The 20249-nt window shown below is 36.9% G+C and overlaps 1 protein-coding gene across 1 annotated transcript in view; it reads left to right on the top strand.

The window, feature by feature from the left end:
• The window catches only part of SEMA3A (semaphorin 3A), a 276486-nt gene that overhangs the window by 40779 nt on the left and 215458 nt on the right, over nucleotides 1-20249 (top strand). Inside the window, exon 2 of the mRNA XM_085568255.1 lies at nucleotides 1338-1408. The gene's annotated coding sequence lies outside the window, so the exon portion shown is untranslated. The remainder of the gene's footprint in view (nucleotides 1-1337; nucleotides 1409-20249) is intronic.

Here is a 20249-nt window from a genome sequence, read left to right as displayed (position 1 = left end):
ACAAACTGTATCCTAGAAATCTGTAGGGTCCCATAGCATCTGCCATCAGAAATATAACAAAATTAAACAACACAGTCAATGTGTTCCAAACAGAAATGTTTAATTTGAAATTCTCTGTAAAATGAGTCAACTGTAGATCCAACTGGGTTTAATTCCATTTGGACCTGATCTTTCATGGACACATTCCATACAGAGAGTATTGAAAAGCCTTTTTCTCTGCTCATCCATAGCCCTGTCACTCTCTAGCATCTTGACAACCAGGGTGTTTTCTAAGTCCTGGAGCAGGAAATCACATCCCAGGGTGTCTGTGTTCATGTGATGGGCATCACAGTAGTAAGTTTGTGCCAGTGCCTGAAAAGTACATTTATGTGATCAAATTTCTTGTTAATGAGTTGCAGAATTTACTACAATTTTTTTTCATTTACATTCTTCAGCCTTTTCAGGTTAAAAAGACAAAGAAGCAGACCGGATGGAGAACAGACACTCATATAGGTGTAGAAAGGTCAATTATTTGAGTTTTTCCAGTCAAGTGTGATTCTCTTTTACAGCTGAAGTTTAAAGTTAACTGCTCTGAGCTACTCCAATTTGAACTTGGCTTTCTGATCAACTTCCTTAGCTGGAGCTTGTCTTTGTGAAAGCCCACATACATGTCTGAGTAGATATTAAAGTCCAAAAAGTGCCCAGGAGTTCTGCATGCCCCCCAGGCATTCTGCGTTGCAGAACTCGCTGCTGGCAGAGCAGGTTCCCTGGTGGCTGCCCCTGCCAGGGGGTGATGCTTGCAGTGCTGCACTCCTGCAAACCTGCAGGGCCCCTCTCCAAATGAACATCCCCTCACCCCCTGGCCTTCTCCTAGGAGAGATTTACTGAGCGGGCCATGCTAAAACTGCACTGTAATGTTTCAAAAAGTGAAACTATTTTATTTCAAATCATTCACTTAAGCTTGCCTTTATAAGAAGATGTAACTTCCTTCCAATGAAAATCAATGCTTTAGAGGCTCCTTGGGTTGGATTTTTTTTCCAATAATGAGACAATCCTAATAAACTCCAGTTGCAAACCAAGATGACTTCATTACAGCAAAAAAAAGGTGATATTTTATATAAGTTCAATATAACTGTGTTTCATGGCATGACCCCTGCCATGCACTTTCCCAGATCTTATTGAATTTAGAATGGTACCTGTTACACAGTCAAGACTTTGGATGCTTTTAAATGATGCTTCTTAACAATATTGTGGTAATAATGATGTTCTTATTTACTGTTCAGAAGTAGGTAAATTTTCATGGGTTTTTTTTCTGTAAACTGGTTGTATTTTTTAAATATAAAATTATTTTTCTTTAGGAGTATCAAAAGAAACATCAATCAAACTGGATAATTTTGCTTTGACCATTAAACTCTTGTGGCTGTGTGAGGTAAGATGTTTTGTTCTTATTTTTCTTTTTTTTCCCCCTTTTTTGACATACATTTAAATAAGTTAAAACTAACAGTTCCTTCCTGTTTGTTTCCCAGAGATTAAGAATTCTGTGCAAATTTAATATGTTCTTTAAAGGGCCTAACTAGTCCTCTGAAATTCATGTAAAGGATTAGAATACTGGTTTTGTTTAATTTTCTGTTAAAACCTCACCTAGATGTTCATCCAGACACTACTGATCTGATGGAGACAGATAGATACTATGCTTTTAATAAGGCACAGGTAAATAGTTTTGGTCCTTGATTTGTGTTCTGTCAATGTCATGACTGCTTGCTGAGGTGGGACCTGGCACAAGAGGACATTGTTTGTACATTTTGATTTATTTGGGAAATTTCTGTGGATGGCCACACCAGAGACCTTGCTCCTATGGAGCTGGGAATAGAGACTGGTATTTCTGCTTTTAGGCCAGAGATGCCCATGGTGTGAAAGTGTGATAGGATGGTAAATACACTACTACTCTGAACTCTAAATGTTGTTTTCATGCCTGGTAGTCTTGTTTTGGAAGAAGGATCATTTACAAGAGACCACTCTTACAGGTTTAGTTCTTGGCTGGATACTTGGATGTCTGAAATAGTTTCAGGTACAAAAGCTCAGTTACTGCATCTCTGATTGATTTGACTGGCACAAATTTTTATAATTAAAACTTCAGAAGGGAAAGGAAATCTATGAGGTTAATACCCTTGTGGTTTTTAATGTTCCCTTTTTGATAGGAGTTGTGACTGGTCATGGGATAATTTTCCTTGAGTAGTTACAATCACTATTTGTATAGGTTCTTCTCACAGAGGTTGGCTTTGAGCACTAGTTTTATTTAGATATTCTGAATTCTTTTTGGAGCTGCCTCTTCTACCTAATTACTGTGCTTATTGTACAGATACAATTTAATATTAAATGGTGCAAATGCTTGTTTAGAGTTGCATCCTTCCAAGATATGCTTCTGTGAAAACACTAAAGCACTTCACTGTTTTCTTGGAGACTTTTTTTCTCACCCATGTATCAGCTATTGCATATGGAGAAAGGTGCACAAGGGTCTTTTCATATTTCTGTCCTTTACCCCTGGAGTTATAGTCACAGTGAGGGGCAAAGGGAGAGAAGATTTATCTCTCCTTTACACAACCAAGAAAGAGCTCTAATAATTTAGCCCTAAGTGTTTAAGCCATGCTCCAGTGCTGCTGAATCTGAGTTTGGCATCATTTGAAGGAGCTTGCTGAAGTGTGAAAGGCAATGATGTGAGTATGATTAAAAAGTATTGAAAAATTATAGACCACACTGCAAGAGGCCTTTATTCAGGTGGGTGAGGTCAAGGCAGGTTAATACACAAGGAACACTTTTGTAGCTGATGCCCTTTGTATGTCAGGCAAAGGCATATTAAGAGTTGTTCCATCGGGTGTATCCTCTCCTTCACCTTACTGGCCAGACTACAATTGGCAGAACAAATTTTGCAGTAATAGAAGTTGATCTCGCTATTCATAATTTTAGAAGGGATTGTTTCTGCTAATACATAACCTGTACTTAGTTCTCTCTAGTCTATATATTTGATATAAGTATTTCATTTCTGGGTAGCTGAGAACGTGAGCAATAACAGAGAAGAAAAATTGAGAGTGGGGTATTTGATGTTACCCCACAAAAAATGCAGGTGATTAAAGTTTGAAAGGTATGATAAATTTTCAAGGGGTTCCTGCTTCTTTGAGCAACTATTTCTATGTCTTAATTGAGCCTATTAAAACTGTAATATAAAGGTTTTACTTTGGGTTGATTTAAAAGTAAAAGCAGTATGTTAACAAGTGGCAAATTTCCAAGATAACCACACATTTTAGGATGGGATGAATGTAATTTCCAACACTCTGGAACTATGATTGACCCCAATTTATAGATATTTTTTGATACTCAGTAATATTTTAGTCCCATTTTCATGACTGTATCCCAGACTATAGATGAAAGCTAAGTATCTGTTTTCTTTTTTTGGCAAACAATGATGTCCTGATTTTTCCAATCTAAATTGCCCTCCAGGGCACTAATAAAACAAGTCATGGCTCACAAAGTAAATTTCCTGTGTACTAATTGAAAACGGTTTCAAATTTATTAAGGTTTCAATCATCTGCCCAAGATCCAATGCTTGCACTCATGGTTCTCAATCTGACTGCTAATATACTTACCTGAAAGGAGAAGGAAACATTAGAGATACTTCTAAGGTATTTTAAAATAAGGTGGGGTAGAAGGGGGAATGAAAATAATAACAGAAAACCACACATATCATATTGTTGAACGTGGTTTAAGACAACATCTGAAAGTAAGTACTCATTCTCACGAAATATTCGGGTTTATTGTACTTGCCAAAACTTCCCCTATATGTGCGCCCAGACATTGGTTGTAATGCATGATCTACTAGGATTTGCTGCTAGACCTCGTTCTAAGGTGGGAGAAAATGCAGAAGAGCCACAACATTGGTTTCTTCTTTTTTGCTAGGTTTTCTCTGTCATTGCTGTGCAAACTGCAGGAGTCAGGGAGGGAGCAGGGCTGTTGAAATGTCCCAACTTTCTCTCCCTTCGAACCACATCACAAAGAAGTGTAAGTGCTGTGCAAACCATTCCACAGCAACCCGCAGAGAACCTTCTGCTCTGGGCTTCCTCTCTCCAAAATATTGTACTGGGAGGGAAGGCACTTGTCAGATTTTCTGGCACCACATTTCATAGCAGAGTTCCTCTAGCAAGGGAACCACAACTCCTTGTGCAGACTGAATTAATAACGTGACAAGAGCATTTGGCCTCCATGTGGATGAGGGCTGGCTGGAAAACTAGAACTCTGGCTTCTGAAAGATTTCAGGGTTTAGAAGTTTGTTTTATTTCCTTCATCATGCTAAATCAAATTGTGTAAAGGAAAAACAGGGTAGGAAAAAATCTTCAACCCCTATGGCCTTATTTTCCTAAAAATGCTGACATATTAATGCTCTGAAATAGTTCAATTGTTATGAAGATCACCTCTCATTAAAAAGAAAAACAAAACTCTATTTCTCTCATGTCTCCAATAAAACCTAGAATAAAATCAGTCACTTTTCATTATTTTTATTGCAATTGTTTTGGTTTGTGGAAATACTTAAATATTGAAAGATAGACTGGATGGCTTGATGGGGATGTAAAAATGAAATTTCTATGGGGAACTGTTCTGTGTCTCAGGGAATATGGGCAACCACAGCTCAAATCTCATCCATCTTTTTGGTTCATGGTGATCCCTCAGGAAGAGGATGGTGAGGCAAAACCCTGATTGTGAAGCATCTCCAAGGATGTCACTCTGTGTACCCTATGTCCTTGGAGAGACACAGTCTTTCTGATTGTCACTGCATATCTATACAAAATTATCTTCACTGGACCATGACACACATGCATTAATTCTCTATCCTCATGTTTTGTCTTAGTAAAAGTACAGTCAAGGCAAACATACTCCTTTGGGATAGTCTATCTGAGAAAGGTTTCAAACACAAACCTTCTCAAAAAGTATTCATTTTTATTAAAAGTAACAATAAAAAATTGTTATAGCAAATCATAATTTTTAGGTAGGAAAGGGACTTTCCTGGAGAAGTCCCATCCATCTGCAATGCAGATGGCCTTTGTTCAGGGTCTGAGCCCTGGAAGCTGCATGGAACAGCAGTAAATCCTCACGAGGTGGATTCCAGCACCAGCTGTGTGTTTGTGCTGCTGCACCTACTGCACCTTTCACCCACCCTGCCTTTCCCCTTCCAGCACAAGAAGCAGCACTCAAAGCCTCCCACCCCTGCTCTACTTGGCTCCAATTCTAAACACTGTGACTTCCCTCTGCTTACAGAGGTGTGCTCTCTGCTAGCATACCTAAAGGGACCTCATTAATGTCTGATAGTTATTTTATCCAGCCAGAGATTCTCTGTCAAGTCCCATGTTCATGGCAGAGGCAGCAGAAGAGCAGATGAACAGCAGTTGCAATGCTATAAACTAATTCCCAGATGTAGGAGAGTCTAGTTGTAATGGCTGTACTGTACATGTGGAAATTAAGTCTAAACATACTGCAGTCCCCATTCGCTTGTGAGACAATTAAAATGTCACTCATGACAGCAGCATAGTAGATACTGTGTTTCTCCTTCTGTTCTCTTGTATGCATATCATCTTGGTATGTTCGTGATAATTTATGGGAAAAAAAAGATAATACAGACATTTCATCATCGTATGGTTTTTGCTATGCTTAGTACAATGCTACACTTAATTCCAAGAACTTTAAGAGACACCTATTGAACTCCAGTAATAACAATTCCTTTCAACTGTTCTAAGCAGCAGTTGCACTTCTTCAATTTTACATACTAGTATTTTCCTATAAAACTGCAGCAGATAATTTATAATTTTACAAATGTTATAATATATAATCCATGTTTTATGCAGATGCATCTTTTCTTTGGCAGGATTGTAATCCATGATTCCAGTCAGAATCATGATGTGATTATGAAATCTGTCAATAGTCAGATAATGTCTAATGAAAGAAAATCTTGACACCCATTCTGTAGATTCCTTCATATATGAGCCTAGTTTTGAAGTCATAGCAAAAATATATTTTATTCTAATAGTTTATACAGAAATGATAACATGTCTGATTTTCAGCTTTATTTCTCATCCGTATGAGAGAGTAAAATATCTTCAAAGTTAGCTTAAATTAGGTCTACTTTTGTACTATTTGCAATGATGGAACAGAATAAAGCTAAGTTGCTGCTTGAGATTTTTTAATTTAAAAATCTTAAAGTTAAAAACTCAGTCCTCTAACTAACACAGGTTATTTTACATTCAGAGAAAGTAGCATTTTCAGTTTTCCTTTGCAAATATTAGGTTTCCTCATTATCTTTCCCATGAGAGAGAGCAGGAAAAGAACATTTATTTAGAGGGCACTGAGGCTGAGAGAAGAAAGGGTCACAGATTCACTGTCCTCCATAGTACCATGCATTGATGAGCAGGGCTGCTTTATTTAGTGACAGGCCTTTATCTTTCAGTGAAGTTTAGCTTTTTAAGCAAGTTTGTATTTTCTTTGTCTTTAGAAGGGAAGTATTCTTACACCAAAGCCATAGTCACAGTTTCCCAATATGGAGCTTATTGAAAATACTGAAGCTTATTGAAAATACTGAAGGCAGCTGAAGGTTTCTTTTACACTGAAGAGTCAATGATCTCTTTTTCTGAGATTTCTTCCATTTCAGAGAATTTTGATTATTTAATTTGGCTAGTGAGTATCAAGCTCCTGAGAAATTCTTTCTTAGAATTAGTCTCAACTGACTGTGCTCAGTGAAAAAAAAAAGGGATGTAATAATGATATGTAGATGGAAAAGGAAAAAAATTATTTATTTCTCTACTTATGTATCACATCTTTGCATCATTCTACTAGTTTTCAAATGGGTAGTTGCAAAATTAACCACATCCTTCCTTTTTTTTTTTTTTTTTCCCTTTCTTTTTAATTGAGAAGATATTTGTGCAATGTGAGTTTTGAACTAATGCAGCTCTTCAGGGAGTAGTTTGGGTGTCTGCTCTTTCTGCTGGCATTTCATACAATGTTGTTTCTCCTTACAGTTGAGCTTCACTTTCTACTTTTCTACTTGTTTAGGTCACATATCTGTGGTGCAATGTTGGGTTTAAGTATGGTGTTTGTTATTCCCAGTATCTGGGAAAAGGAAGAAGAGTAGTTCTAATAGGAGATGACTTTAATATATCAGATTATTTTGTGTACCATCAGATTCATTAGTGCTTGTCAGAAAACCATTACAAGTATTTAATGCATTTGGATGGTATACTTATACTTCATGACAGCAGTTCATCCACCACATTTGGTTACTTTGTTGGAGTTCTTATCTCAAATATAAATTTACATGAAAATTTACTAAATCTCATTTCCAAAGACTTTTTGAAATGAGATGGGAAAATTACAATGGCATTGAGCATTCTGAACAGCATATGAGTTTGGTTTCATGGGTTTGCTCTAGTACCATTTATAATTACTTAATTCAATTATCTTCCTCAATATTATGAAATTCACTGAAGGAGAACCCCTGCTTAGATAAATAAAGAATTGTGTTTATCCCCAGATATCATAAAAAAATAGCTAGACATCAAAAGATTTTAGTATTTGGAAGCAACACATAAGAATATTAAAAATTAGGTCACCAGTGCATTTCTATTCCTACAACACTTCTATTTGTTCCAGTGGGGGTCCAAATATTTTGGAAGCTGAGTTCCATATGAATGCTGGTTAGAGAAATCTAAATGAAATAAGCTATACCTTATCCAATTACTTTGGAGCTCTCACAAAGCATTTCCCCTAAGAAAAACACACTCACCAACCCATTTAAATTTTATAATAGCACTTTAATGATATATTAGGTACAGTCAAAAATGGATGAAATAACCAAAGGAAGAAGTACGTGTTCCAATTTAGAACACAAACTTCTATAAAGTTGCTTGGAATAACTTCTGCTAGATTTATCTCCCTATTGAGTTTCTTTTTGTCTCTGCATTCCTGTGCTAGGAATTAGGGCTGAGAGGGAAAGCTATACTCTATACTTTTAGCTTAGCCAGGGGCCAATTACTAATCAGGCTATCTGAACATTCCTCTTCTGTTAAAGGCAAACCTCACTCTAATAGAAAATCTCAGCTATGTCCCAGGACAATGCTACTTCAAAGGTCAGCATGTCATTCATGTCTAAGCTTCAGGGACATAGTAAAACTGACATTTGAAACCTCAAGCCATAATGTTTCCTTGGGATTCTTTCTAACATGTCACCAGGAATGGCTGCAGAGTCACACAGTCAGAAATAAACTGTGCATTCAATGAAGACACAGGCATCCAAAAGGAAAGCAATAGCAAGGCAATGTGTGTAGCAAAAAAAATGTTTCTAAAATGCCAAAAGAACATAAGCTGCTATTCTGTTCTCAATATATGGTAGCTTGATTCAAGGGGGAAATATAGATTTTTAGGAATGTCAGCATGAAGATAAACATCACACTCGTAGGTCAAGGGGTTGAGGAAGAGGATATGTTCACCACATTTTCTGGCTTTCTGCCCTACCTATGAAGCTGAACATAGTTGTACAACAAGCTATATGTGGTTATGATAATCATATTTAGAGACATATTGGCTATTTTGTTATTTAAAAAGTACATCTGTATCTTCCCAGGAGGAAATGCAGATTTGTTTCTGAGCCAGCTGACATAGCAAAATGAAAATCTGGACTGTCCCTTACTCAGCTGCACAGACATCCTTTTCTCCCTGCCTGCTATTTTAAGTCAGTGTAGGATGAACTTCGTAGTTACTAAATTTGTGTTGATTGCTTTGAAGAACAGCTTGGATAGGTCTGTATGAGTGGTTTTTTTTTTTTTTTTTTTACTGAATTAGTGTTAAGTGCCTAATTTTTCTTTTTTCATTCTTTTAGTACATTTTCTTAGTTTTACATGATTCATTATACCATAAAAATATTGAAAACTTTCAGAGGTACTCAGAGCTTATTTGTATTGCACATGTATCTAACTAATCTATCATATAGAATATATAACACACATAAATGTGTCACTTTACTTTGAAGAAGTATCTGCTCAGAATTCAATGTCATCAAAATTAGGGAGGCTTCAAACTGAGATACTATTTTGTACCAGAAAAAGGTGTCTGTAATTAGATGTAGGGAGCTTTTTTAAAAAGACCAATTAGAATTGAGTTTTTTGTTTGTTTGTTTGTTTTAATGGGGTGTGCCTACTTTAATTATTTTGATTTTGTATTTTCTACAGTTTGAAATGTTCTTCTATAGTGTAATCTTTATGCATTTTCATCTGTACCTATAGCCTACCTTGGAAATTGGAAAAAGACCTAAACAAAACAACCTCCACTTCCCATAATGAAAGTCATGTAGAACAGATATATGAGGCAACCTGTGATTGCTTCTGCTATAGATTTTTAATAGTTACATGGGCATCAAGTCTTCCCTTTCTACAATTACAGACGGGAAAATGAACTGTCTATGATAAGACACAATGATCAAGAAACAGTTTATTTATGCAGAAATCTCTGGATCTTGGTCTGTTATGGATGCTAAGTAACAATTGAGGAAAGCTGCACAAACAAATGAATACACATTCTCAACTCCCCTGTCAGTGAAACTCCTCTTGATTTCTGAATTGGAATAGACAATTAAGCTGTCTTAGCTCTCTCATAAAGCTTGTCTTCCCAGTTGGAGCTGTGTGAAAGGAAGCAGTGAGAAATATTAAGAAAAATAGGGCAAAGAAAGAGATATAAAGATTGATTTCTTTTCCCTTAGTGAGTGTTAGCAATTAGGTAAACTGATTTTCAGTGAAGTCATCTGTCACAATTGGAAGCTAATTTGAAAATGGATTAGTTTAGGAAGTAGCAATTTTTGCTCAATGGGATTCAGCAGCAAGTGATTCAATTCTGTAAGAGAGCTCATAAACTGGCTGAGATCAATGCCCACCTAATGTGCCATTACACCCCGGGCACACTTCAGTGACAGCACAGGCAGCCGTGGCTGCAGGGATTTTCCCTGCTGGGTTTCCCCTGCTCCACACTGTTCCACAGGTGTATTAGCTGATTATTCTGCCTAAGGGAATAAACAGTTTAGGAGAATTAGAAAGGGTGAAACTGTTGCCCCCTCTCTTCAGAATGAGTTTTGTAGTCCGAGATCAGTAGCAGCAAGTGAGAAGGATTAGCTGGCACACCCTTTTTTTAGGAAAGGGCTGTGTCTGCCATGTGAATGCAGGATTCTGCAGCAGCACAGCAGAGACTAATACTCGATCTCCTGGAATTTCCAGTGACAAATGACCTGAGTCTGGCCAGATTTCTGGGGCTGTGTGTGCAAACTGGTAGAGAAAAATAATCTCCTGTCCCAAGAAGACTCCCAATACCATTCTGTCATCTTCTCTGAAATATTTTGTCTCCTGAAAATCAGTACAGCCCTACTACCCCATCTATCCTTCCTAGCTGCCCATCCTCTTTCCCAGCCAAGCTCGGGTGCAGCTGAATTCCCTGCACTGTGATCCCAGCAGGTTACAGAGGTTGCAGCCTGTGATCTCACATGGTCAGCAAGCAGATGGTGATGGCAGTGACCTGAAGTTGCTCAGGCACTTTACACCAGTTACCTCTGATGAATATGGAGATGTTTGTGTAGCTGCTCATGTGAGAAACTGAATGTGTTAATTGCCATCAATCCAGGGATAGTGACCCGTGGTGGTCTGAAGGGATTCAGGTGTATGGTTCAAGTAAGCTTTGCTGGGACAAGATTGAAAACCAGACCCATGGTCCTCATGGGGAGAAACATCTGAAAGAGTTTTGAACACTGCCACTGGGAGGAATTCTAGAATTCAAGGTCAGGCTGAAGCCTGGAGGAATATAGTTGTCTTACAGTGAGAATTTTTAATATTTTTGAGAATTTTTCTCTCTAAGCTTGGTAACGATCTCTGGGCCAATACATTTAAAATATTTTATATTTAAAGTCCAGCTGGATAAATGAAGAATCTTTGTTGTGATATTTGTATAGTGTTTCCTTGAAATTAATTCTGACATCTTAAAATGCATATAGGATGAGTGCTGTAGAAGACTAGATTTTGAAATGGAAATTAATCTTGCGGAAAGGGAGGGAATCTTTCAGTTAAAAATGTGAAAAAGCCAACAATTCTGAAACTTAAAATGAAAGTCTATAAAAATAACTTGTCTATTTTCTGACAAATACTTTTAACAATCTTTCTAAACAATAAAGATAAATTATCACCTAGTTATTGACCTGTAGTGAGAATATAAATTTGAAAGCAAAAAATTATGAATAATTTAAGCAGATAAAATATTAAGCTTCACACGCTACTCTCAGGGCATGTGCAATTTATGCTTTCATTTTACAATGGCATAACCAGAAACAATGCAAACACCAAGAATTAAGATTTCTACAATTGAGACTCTGTTCACCCAGATATTTGTGGTTGTATAAATACCACAGCCTCACATACAGCAATGAATCACATTTTTACTTCAGACCCTTAGATACAGTTGCTAACACTGCTTTTGTCAAAGAATTATTCAGAAAGATGCAATTGAAATCTTAGGATAAAATTCAAAATTCAAATGGGGTCCTTAGGAATATGAAATGTTTCTATTACCAAACAGTAAACTCTTAGGAACCCATCTGATTACTGCTTTTTTTTAGGGTAATATGGGTAGAGTCTGGTCCCACATGACCAAGCCATTTTTAAAAGTGGATTTTAATCTGAAAAGTGGCATCTAAGAATTTTTTTGTGGTATTTGGAAAAAACATAAACAAAATCTGGAAAATCAAAGTTAATATGGTCTGTCTAAAGCATCAGAGCCATATAAAGATGACACTCACATGCACTTCCTTCCTTGCCATGCTTTCCTTGGAAAGGAAGCACATCCTCCTGGAACAGTGCAGAGTCATGGTGTGCTCTGCTTTGTCTTGCTTAGTAGCCAGCTGAGGAATCGGGGTTCCAGGGAACAGCATATTTCATGCAGTCTAGATACATACTTCAAAATTGTCTCTTGTGCTATTTTAGCTTCTATTTTCCTATGTAAGTACCAATTTTAATGCATAAAATTTAATCATTTCATGGAATTTTAGAGTAGATATTTCATATAAGTGTGAAAATATGTTGTTTCTTTGTTTTAATTGTATTTTTACCTATTGAATTCTTTATAATGTCAGGTTTCAGAAACAGTTATTCCATAACACTCTCTGAAAGAAAAATTAGTATCTTCACTCCACTGTGCTTGGAATCTACCATTGAAACAAGAGAAATAAAATACCAAACAGAATGATGAAAATAAATGGAAATCAAATATTAGGGGACAAAAATCCAACTAATTTTAGTGTGAAGCTTACCAAGTTTCTAAGAGAATTGTATCATGTCAATGACTACAATAACAATATAGATATTGACACTCAGGATTCTCTCTGGTGTTTTGTACCCAGCTGTGCCTTTCTGCATCTTCACAGCAGCACATACACTTTTTTCCTGTTTCACTATTTCTTTATAAATTTTCTAGTGTGATAATTGTAAGAAAGAACCATAAAAACAAATCCCTGTTTTTTTTTCTGAAGTGAATACTATGTATTATTTCCAGAGATGGCTTTGAAAAGGCTGTGTAACCAACATTAATATATCTTTCTCTTAACAATTAATATGACTTAGAAGTTCTCTGGTTCACCTCCTGTCACACTGGTGCAGCATTCAGCTTGACTTTAGCAGCAGAGTGTTGAGTTTAGCAACTGGATGGAGCTGCACTTGTTTTTAGTACAAGAAGTGACATTATTTAAGTCAAACCTAACCTGCCAGTAATTGCTAGGACTGGACTGTGGGGTCACTCTCACACTGCAATTGTATGTCAACATACAGTTAATAAACAAAGTGACACTTTGTGATTATTGCACAGCAAGTTAGAAGTGAGGTGAAATTTCCTGCCTTTTCTGTAGAAGAAAATCTATGATGTCAGTGACACCAGCTCCCATTTTTTTTAACCATAAAAACTGAAAGAGGCTGGTTGGGTGATTAGATGTAGGAAAATTAGTTTTTGATGAAGTGTTGGCTAAACATGCCAAGTAAAATTCACCCCTACTCTATGTCCATTGAGCACATGGGAATAACACCAAAGACTAAATTTTTCTAACCTTGAGCCCAAAATTTTCTTTTACTTCTTAACTCTAGCCCTCAAAAATCCTAACTGAAGTTCAACTTTTCAGCATGCCTGATTCTTCTACATAGTGAAAGAACTTTGCAGCAGTGACTTCGAGGCAAATTGGCTTTTTAACACAAGGCATATTAGCAGATGAGAAATTCTCTTGTCCTTTGTTCACGAAAGTCACAAGTGCTCGAGTATTTTGCTGACATCTTGCAGAATGGAGCCATCAACAACACTGGAGTGGGAACATCCATCTCCACATAAACAGCTGAGGCTTTATTACTCTTTACAGATGGGCATTGTGTCCATGGCATTTCTCAATCCTCCTTCTAGGCAGGGAGGATTTGGGATACTCAATCTGTAACTAACTGTGACTCACCAAATCTTTAACTTATCAAGGGTGTTGTCAGATACATCCACAACTCAGGATGTAAAATGAAATACATATGCTGCCTGATCAATTTTGCAGAGAAGTGAAGGTGCCCAGCTTGTGTTAGCTGACCCAGTTTCACTGAGGTAGATGGAGGTGGGATGATCTATAGCATCAGCATGTAAGCTGTGTGGTGCTTAGATTGAACATCTGGTCTTGTGTACTTAGAGAAAAGTAATAATTATTCTGTTACCTGGCCACACTATAGTATACTAGCCATGTGCTACTTGTGGTAAATGTTGAAGCTTCAAAAAGAATGAAGGAGTTCAAGCCAGCCTGAATATCTCCTTACTCAAAGGTTCTTAAAGAATGTGTGTGACTCACTCTGTAAATCAGGTTGGAACTTTTGTCATTTTACTGTGAGTATCACCGTATTTCACGGAGACTGGTCATCAAATTAAGCTTCTACTGACTTGAAATATTATGGGAGGAATGAAAGCATATCACATATCATTGCTGTATATGCTCTGCCATACCTTCCCACAAGCTAACCACCCTGAAGATATGTTTGTTTCCTAAGATATTCTAAAGTCAAATTCTCAATGTTATTGTTCTTGTGTTGGTTTTTTTTGTTCTATTTTTTGTGCCTAGTAACTTCAAAGAGAGAATTATATCATGGCTGTTTGCATAAAAAATATTTTAGCTTCATATACACATGGAAATATTTAAAATTAAATACTGGTTCAGATAGCTGGAGAAACACCAAGTTCTTGTTATGTATGCTTCTTGGTTTCTCTGTACAAACACAAATCTAAAGCAAACCAATAAGCATTTGTATACGAGCTTTCCTCTGAGCTTCTTTAGAGACCATTTCAAATCCACTATGTGTATTAAATTATGAACCATAACTTACTTCCCCATATCAAATCCAACATCCACAAGTAACTGTTCAGTTATTTAATGCAACTCAGATGAAAAAAACAGCATGTCTTATTCATGTCAAAAAGTATCACTGGAGAAAATAGTCCCCCACCGTCAAAGCCAGCAGAATACTCAATTTATGTTGATGAGTATAACTCAAACTTTTGTATCCTATTGGATCACAGATGTTATAGGATCAAGAGAAATACATACTGGCTAGTAGACATTTTTAAGCAGTTACAACTCTCTTTCTTAATAGGAGAAGATTACACTAGGTTTCAGAAGGCAAAATGCAGAGACATTTCAGACACCAGTTCCCCCAAACTCTTTCTTTTAAAATCCTTTGGATGTTTTCTTTACTTGAAGGAGAGCCAATATTCATACACTCCTTATAATCTCCTTTACATCTGAGGAGCCCACAGGTATAGTTTTTACTTGATTGCTTTTGCTTTTGTAACTTCACAAACTTTGTTTTGGGGATTTGGCTTGTAGTCACTGAAGTCTTGGATAGCCACACTTCTTTCTTTGTAAATAACAACTCACCAGGATTAATCCTCTGACAGATTGTATTGAGAGTAAACTAAGTGGAATCAGAAATCAAGATGTTAAATAACAACCTATTGGATTCATAAGAGACTTCCAAGAACCTTGAACACAGTCTCTTTCCAACAGACTTAACAGAGTCAGCCAAAAGATTTACACACCAAGATTAGGTATTAACTGGGTGTCCAATCTATAGTTACTATCTAAATCAGCATCCCATCATGTATAGAATGGATAAACACACCACTCCCAGTACTCAGCTAAGCACACACAATACAGTCAGGCGAACTTCAGATTGTTTATACAGTGATTTTCACATGAATAAACTCTGGAATCTGCCCTGAGATAAACTCTTCTGACTTAAAAGAAATGTAACAAAAATCCTTTATCTTTCTTCACAGATCATATTTTTTTCATTCACCCTAGTGATTCAGAGCACTGGTGTGCACCCTCAGGCCTGCCATAGCTGTGTTCAACACAAGTTTCTAAGACTGGAGAACAAAAGTGATTTTTTTTTTTTTTTTTTTTTTTTTTTTTAGTGCTTAAGGAAGAGGTTTGATACCAGCAAAGACAGAATTCATATCCCACAGTCTGGTGGCTTTGTTTGAAGTGATGAGCCAACTGGGTTTAACATGTGGCACATCCCATTAACCCTTGATGTGTTCAGCTCCTTTGCTGACAAAGTATAAGATAGGCAAAATTTTCCTAGCCAGGCAGGTCCATGATGGAGCATTACAAGCTCCTGAACGTTTATGCTTCCATGTGCTCAGAAACCTGCTGTGTTTTCTGCACGTGTACAGCCATAGATTGTCCAGAACTTACAGCACATGCTTGCCTTGCCTGCCCTGCCTGCTTTATCATGATGCATGTAATTACACAGGTCTTTTAAAAGGTAAATCTGATATTTTTAATAAGCCCTTTGAATTCACTACTTCAGGTAATTTTCTAGTTATTGGCTGTCTGTTCATTATTTTGGGTACCTCTTTTAAAAATTATGACTGCTATGCACTTGCACTGCAATATTTTGTTTAGTAGTGGGGTTTTTTTACTTGTTCTATTAAACACGCTCTAAAATATAACTTTTTTTCCCCACATGCAGGTGTTATGAAGGTTATTTGTATCCTAAAGCTGTTTATAGTATATACCTGACTGAAATTTCATATTCTCCTCTCCTTCCAAAAAAAAAAAGGTTATTAATCATGGTTTAAATTTGTCTATTTAATGCATCTCCCAGGAACTTGAAACACCTGCTGTGTTAACCTATGCCTTATAAGAATAGAGAGGTTATATATTAGATTTAGGCCTGTGGATTAAAATAAAGCTTTTCTTTATAGGACTTCCACCTGGGAATGGCTGCACTACATTTCTATAAAAACCATGAGAAAATTTGTTTCCAGCCCAAACAACTTCACAAAATAGAAGACATTAACCTGAAAATGTAACTGAAACAAATTGACAGAAAAACTAAGTGCCATGGGAGAATCACAAATTTCACCCTGCCAATAACATTTTGAGACCTGTTGTTTTTCCTCTAGGTGTCCACATGGCTCTGATTTTCCCCTGATTAGAAAAAACCATAAACATTGGCAAAGGCAGTGAAGAAAGAGTGCTGACCCCACTCTGTGAACAAGCACTTGATGCTGTCTGCCTTGGTTGAGTCTCAGTTTGACTATAAATATATATTCATTTGGTTTTAATTTGAGAAAATTTTATATTTCAATAAAATCAAAATTAAACTCTCTTTGTTCAGATTAGTAAATTCTGACATAGATTTGTTGACAGTTAACCATGGCTCTGTCACTGCTTCAGCTGTCTTTTTTTGTTAATGTTTAAACAAAAATAAATAATTTTGTCAAGAATATTAAAAAAAAATAAAGAAAAATGGAGGAAATCTATAGAACACTAAATCAACACTTTTCAATTTTCTCTGTAGCTTGTGTACAATGAGAGAATCGAATTTAAGGTCATATTCACTTCTGTAGGCAGCTACTTGCAAGAGACCAGGTGACAAATTTAGTCTTAGAAAACTTTGGCCTCCTGGTATTGTGGCTGCAGTTGTTATTTGGCTAAGTTGTGGTGTTGGCAGTGAGAACAGATTTATGCACATAAAGCTGCCATTCTATCAGGGCTTTTATAACACAAAGTGCACTTCTCAAGTTGTACCTTGGTCTGAAAAGAGCTGAAAGAAAGAAGCAATTGAGCACTGGGAGAATGGTACCAGATGCTGGCCTTTGACACCAACCAGTGGGCCATGGCTGAGCACTTCCTCAGCAAACCCTGCTCACAGCCACTTCAGCTACCTAAAGAAATCCTCATAATAAAAAACACTATCAAAACCAAGGAGTTTCATGAGCTCCATGTGACAACAAAAAGAAAAGGGTAAAAAGAAGACGTAGCTAAAGAAGAAGGTGAAAAAACAAAGCATGCTGCTGTATTTGGGTTCCAAGCTAGCTGTAGGTTTTTAAAAGACTGTTTTTACCTTTCTAACAGCAGTAGAAATCAGTAATTAAACTGAGCAGTGGGAGGATTGTAGAGAGACTCTGCTAACTAGAATCTCATCTAAGTTATGCACTTGGGATGGTCTTTAAGAGATCTGTCTTTACATCCGTGTGTCTGCTGCTCCTTTTCTGTGTATCCTAAAACAAATATGTTGTTCATGTTTGAGTTCCTTCTCTGTAAAATAGGGATGAAAATTTTAAAATTCTTCTAGCCTTTCATCTGTACTGTCTGCTCAGGTGTAAGTTCTTTGGGGCTGAGTGTGTTTTTTATTTCTCAAATTCCACAAGGGCAAGGTGAAAAACCTGCTCATAAACACAGAGATGCACATTAGGAATTGACTCCTGTAATTTCAGTTAACTTCTTTACACTTTTACAGGACCTTTTAGCCAAAAATCTCCAAGTAGTTTACAAACTACGACAATGCTATGTTCAACCTCACAATACTCTTATGACTTCATTAAAAATTATTGTGGTTCTGTAGATGGAAAAAACAGGGGCACATAGTGACAGAAAAATCATTAGGCCACAGATTTTTCAAAGTGCTCTGTCATAGTGAATGCTAAAAAATCTACCATCCCTTCTCCCTTGCCCTCCGCCAACATATTTGCAAATAATTGCATGGAGAGAGAGTAGAGAGGTGTCAAGGCATAAGTGATGCTCCCTCTCTAACAAAACCCACAAGCAAATATTGCTGTATTATTACACCACCAAGATGCAAATACTGAGTCATGAAATATATGGAAATCAGTTTCAATGGTAGAAGTTGAGCACACCCTTCCATGGTTTTGACAGAGAGAGAGAGAGAGATACTCTTCTTTAAGGTAGTAAAGGCTCCCTTATGCAGCTGTGTCAACTTCATCCTTAGAATTAGAGGGGTAGAATGAAGTGAAAATGGGTGACTGAAGGGCAGAAATAGAGTGAAGGTGGAGACATCCAGTTGCAAACTGTTGATGTCTTCAACACTATTCTGTAGATGCCTCCCCAAAATAGATACAGTACCCTAACCCTTTCTTTTCCCTGCAAAAGAAATTTATTTTTAGAGGTGAGATTAGTTAATTATATTTCTTTGTTACACTATACATTCTTCATTATATTACATAAGTCTATATTATATATTTTGCACTATATTACATAGTGTTTCTTCAGGGAAAGAAATGATGTCATACTGAAAGCTGAAATCTTGAGACCTGGGTTAAGTTCCTGCCTCTGCCATAGGCATCTTATGTCACTTAATTAAATCCTCTCAGGTTTTATTCTTTCTCTTGCTCTGTATGTTACATAATTCCTTCGAAAATGCCATAACCAGTTAAAGCTGAAAAATATTTCCTTCTGCTAAAAAGACTATTCCAGTGCAACTCTAAATATGTTCATGTGTATTTATCTGTATTTTTCCATATCCAAGCAATCAGCACAAAAACCCAGACTCATAAGTGTGCACATCTGCATAACTTTATAGAAATGGGGAAATTCGGCCAGCTCTCAGACACAGATTGGTAGATATTTTCTGCTGGCAATGTTTCTCAAGGAAGAGAAAGTGAAGAATAGCTTCTACGGTTAGGACCTCTTGGAGAATCGAAGGCAGCATGATATCATTACGTAAGCTGGAAGCAAGCCAGGACCCCGGGGTTAACACCCCTGCTCAAGTGAAAGGAGTCAGGGGACCATTCACAGCTATAAAAGTGGTCAAGAGCCGTGGTTTTAGTTACATCCTAAATGCAGGTAACTCAAGGACATTGCTAAATGCATCACACTGAGTACAAGTTTAACTTTTGTAGAATAGCATAGCATATTTTTAATATTTATGAATACTTGAAGCAAGTTTTTCAGTTGTTACTGTTTGTGATACATAAAAGTGAAGAAGTTAAAGGCAGAAGGGGAAGTTATATTATGTCCAAACAAGCATTCAGCTGTGATCCTGGCAAAACTACTGGGACATTTTCCTACTATTGAGAAAAGCAGCAGATATGGTTTCAGTTTTATTGTGCACTGTTAGATGCCTAGCAAATACAATGTGAGTCTTTCTGTATAGACATCTCTACATGATGAGTATGTTTTCAGTTTTGTTTTCTGTCTTCTCTCTGTTTTCTAAACACATACAAAACTTGCTTGGGAATAATATGTTGTTATGCTAAAAGCAGCTGTACAGTAAAACTTCAAAGCATTTAAAATTTTTATATAAGGTTTAGGAAAGAGATTCATTGTTCTGTTGAGTATTTTCATTAACTTTCTTGCCTTTGCTCAGGTGAACTAAGATTGTTTGGGGTTCAGAAAATGCATGCCCTAAATGAAATATTCTCATGGACTTGTCAAACACCTTTAGATCACATCTAACTGGACTAGCTTAAAGCAGTACTGGCATATCTTCTGATGTAATTACCAATCATTGCAGTATTGCTTCAGGAAAGACAGGACTCCTTGTTTCAACACCACAGTGGAGGTCTTTCAGTCACTGTCTTTTGTGATGTGTTCTGGGCGAAGGGATTTTTAATCTCTCCTGATAGATTATGACTAGAAATGCAGGAACAGGGGTCACAATTCTTAGGTGTCCATCTCTAGAAATCAGAACACTCAGCTGAGAAGTGGAGTCCTGTTTCTATGGTAAAGTCTGCTCCTCATCGCCTACATTATTTTTGTCAACCTAGTGATGTGAAATGAGAAATTAATTTATGTAAACTGTCTAATCCTCCCTAATAAAATAGCTAGCTTTTAGTGAATAGTACAGGGCTTCCTTGACTGACCCGAGTGATTTTTCTCAAGAGGATGCACAGTA

The sequence above is a fragment of the Lonchura striata genome, chromosome 1A (assembly GCF_050655825.1).
Source record: "Lonchura striata isolate lonStrDom1 chromosome 1A, ASM5065582v1, whole genome shotgun sequence".
NCBI lineage: Eukaryota > Metazoa > Chordata > Aves > Passeriformes > Estrildidae > Lonchura > Lonchura striata.
This window is presented reverse-complemented; position numbering and strand designations above follow the sequence as displayed.